The 3,925-nt window shown below is 36.6% G+C and overlaps 1 pseudogene; it reads right to left on the reverse strand.

The window, feature by feature from the left end:
• Positions 1-1,510: 1,510 nt before the first annotated feature.
• Positions 1,511-2,119, reverse strand: LOC102245269 (annotated as a pseudogene).
• Positions 2,120-3,925: the final 1,806 nt, after the last annotated feature.

The following is a 3,925-nucleotide window of genomic DNA, read 5'->3' on the forward strand; positions in this document are numbered from 1 at the left end:
CTGATATTTGACTGTAGTTACATAGAATCTTTAATCAATTTTGTGGTGAGTTGACATATTTATAATATTGAATCTTCCAATAAAATAACATTGGGTATCTCTTCTTTATTTAGATCTTAATTTTCTTTCATAAATTTCTATGAAGATGTATTATATATTTTAGATAAATTCATCAATACATGTATTCTGTTATTCATGTTATTGAAGTGATCATTTTTCATTTTCATTTTATTTTCTATAAATTTGCTTGTAACACAAAGAATTATAATTGTTTATTTTAATAAACACCTTATATTTAGTGACCTTGCTATGTTTATTTATGTTACACTATTTTGTCTGTAAATTATTTTAAAATTTTTACACTTACATATAGAGATGACAGTTTTACTTTTTCTTTCCAATCTTTCAACATCAGTTTTTGCTCCCACTTGAACTTCCATTATAATGTTGAATACTAATGGTAGAAGTGTGTATCCTTATCTGTTTTCACTGTCAGGCTAAAGCTGTCAATATTTTACCATTACATATAATATAACATAACATTTTTTAACATATACTTTTATTGATCATATTGATTTCAGATAGGAAGGGAGAGGAAGATAGAAACACCAATGATGAGAGACAACCATTGATTGGCTGCCTCCTGCTTGCTTCTCACTGGGGATGGAGCCCACAACCCAGGCATGTGCCCTGACCAGAAATTGAACCATGACCTGGTTCATAGGTTGATACCCAACCACTGAGCCATAAAAGGGAGCTCTCTTTATAAAGAATATATATCCAAAAATGTTGCCCAGCCGGCATGGCTCAGTGGTTGGGTTTCAACCTATGAACCTATGGTTTGATTTCTGGTCAGGGCACTTGCTTGGTGTATTGATAGCAAGGCCTTTGTGCTCCCATTGGCCTTGATTATCCAGGGCTTGGCATGGTTCCCACAGGGGGGTAGAGGATTGAGTAAAAAAGAAACAAAAAAGAGAAAGTGCTCATGGACACGGACAACAGTGTGGTGATTTCGGGGTGGGGTGGGTGGAGGGAGAAGGGGGTGTGGGGGGATAAGTATTGATGGGGAAAAATAACATAAAGAAGAAAAAAAGAAATAGTCTATTTAAATCAGGAAGTCAGTTTACAAAGTTGGAATGGGGTGGGATAATCAGAAGGCTGGCATGAGACCCCCAGGCCTGGCAGTCTTGGTAATATACCCACTGTCAAAGAACACGCTCAGGGACCCCAGCTGAAGTGTATGCAGTCTGGAGACCATTCAGCTACCTTGAGCCATGAGGCTAGGGATCAAAGAAGACTGTGAGCTCAGGCTGTTGGTGAAGTTTGATGATTCACTTGGGAGATGCTGAGGCCTGTGTGTCCCTCCGTGCTCTCCTGCAGGCAGCTCAAGTTGTCCAGTTCATCCTCCCCTCACCTTGGCCCCCCTCACAACCTCACGTCCATTGGACACTAGTGCAGTCTTATCCAGGATCAAGAAACCATTAAACTCCTCTGCCACCTGGGAGCTTCTTTAACAGCAGAACTGCTTAGCAAACTCCTGGTACAGATGGAAGGATTCTGCCCCCTTGGTCATCTGCTCAACATCAGCCCTGGGCTCCAGCCACTACTGAAAAGGCCTTAACCTCTTCATAGAGCCACACAGACTCAGTTTCTGCCTCTGCCTACATATTCATCCCGGACTTCTTGGCCTTGCTAGGCTCTCCAGCCTGTAGTGCTCGGCTTCCACAGGTTTCCAAACACTGGCCTCCAGCTCTTCTCTATTTCCAGCTCCTGCACTGCCACCTGCTAGCTCTGCTCCACCACCTGACCTGTACCCACTGCTCCTCGATCTCTTGCTTAGTCTTAGCCACCTGAAATTCATAGGCCAGGTCATCCTGTGCTCTATGGCTGTTGACCGTGAAGTCATACACGGCCTTCAACAGCTCGCAGTCCTACTGCGCCTTGGCCAGTACCAGCAGACACCTTTTCCTACTTGCCTTTGGCTCCCGAATCTTAGCATCTCTCTTGGCCTCTGTTTCCCCAATCTGAGCATCCTTTTGGTCTTCAGTTCTCAAAGCCTTCACCAAGGAAGGCAAATATCCTGATCATTGTGAATTTCCTTCAGGGTGTAGCTAACCATGCAAGTGTGCTTTTGTTTGTTTGTTTTTGTTGTTTTAAGTTTTGAAGAATTCAAAAAACTTTTTGTAATAAAAAAGTCTCATTATTCTTATTAAAAGGTCTTTGTTCTAAACAATACATCCTCTTTATTATACTTAGTCAATCAGTTTTTCTGTTACTTGCAACCAGAAACCATTCAACTTTACTAATCTCATTTTTTTCCATTTATATGTCTTTTCTTTTTAATTCCATAACAGAGGTTTTCTTATGATAATTTAGCATATTACTGTTTAATTTAGTGAACTGAATACTCTTTTTGGCCTCAGTTGAAGTGTTAAATCATGTTATTATCTTTTGGACAGTCTCTGTGTTAGATAAATTGCCATATTTTTGGACTTACTTGTTTGAATTTAGTGTACGGGAAAAACCTTCTGCAATAACATGATCTGCTCCTCATTTTTTCCCTGTACATTTATATAAAGAAACTACACGTTCTGGAATGAAAATCCCATTCCCCTCCTCTTCCTGCACTCATATTTTCTATAGAAAGTTGTAGTTTCTGACAATGGAAAACAATAGTGGATTCAAGGGATCCATGAGTGATTACTAACTGATTATTATAACGAGTGTTGTATATTAACACAACTTCATAATAATCTGGGAATCAATTATGCCAATCTAAAAAATAGGTCAAAAATCATATTAATTTAATCAACAAAAGAGAGAAGATTTTTTTAAGTATATTGATTTCATACATAGAGACCATGCTATATATCTTAGAAATAGTACTTGAGAGGTAATTAATATAAATTGTTTTCTTGTTCATAACTGGATATGATCTTTGCAGTCTAGAATTTTTTCTTTGGAACAAATAAAGCGGCAAGATGTCAACAGATATGTTCTTTACATAAAATTTTTATCAATTAGCTACATTTATAAGTACATCTTTTTATATGCTTATTACAGTAATCTGTTGAAGTGCCCTATATGATCAAAACAAATAAAAAAACCCACAATGAATAGGTACTGATATTCTAGAATGTACAACTAAGAAGAAATATGTAATTGGGTTTCCTGCACACATATTTACTAAGGGAACTGATAGCCACATGTTTATTAATTAAAGTGATAATTTTTAGGAATTTTTATTTACACTAGGAAATATTAAAGTTTATTACTGTATTATGATTTATCTGGTTTATATGATCTGAATTGCTATTGAATGAATAACCTGATCATTTAATAGTCATTGTTTTTTTTACCTTTTTACGAATACATAAAATGTTCTATTTGTTGGTAAAGAGATCACACTAATCTCAATATTCACCCAGTAAGATAGTCAAGAATAGAATTCAGACAAACAAAAATTTATCTTCTTATGATAATAATTATGCTTATAATTTCCAGTTGTCCAAGACACTTTTGGATGACATGCTGAAATCACCTAATTTGACAATTTCCAAATTAGCCTACAAATCAACTATTAATAGAAATACCTGCCATCATAATGGATCAGATAATAGCCCACACTGGGATTTTTGTATGCTCCACTTTCAGTCAGAACTTGTGACTGAACCTTTCCTATTGCCAGGCCAACACTGTGAATATAATCAAGGCCCAGAATATCACAATGCAGTACTATGGCCCAATTCTATCTCAATATGGTTTACTTTTCAAAAAAGCTGGACATTTGGTCCTGTGGCTATTAGATGGGATCAAGCTGAGAAAGTGTTTTAATTATTCATGCTTGATTACACTTAATCAAGCATGAGTAATTAAAACTTAAGATGGAATTCATGTCTAGCCTATACAATTTGATATTTTGTTA

This window comes from Myotis brandtii, unplaced genomic scaffold, assembly GCF_000412655.1.
Source record: "Myotis brandtii unplaced genomic scaffold, ASM41265v1 scaffold567, whole genome shotgun sequence".
NCBI classification, from domain to species: domain Eukaryota; kingdom Metazoa; phylum Chordata; class Mammalia; order Chiroptera; family Vespertilionidae; genus Myotis; species Myotis brandtii.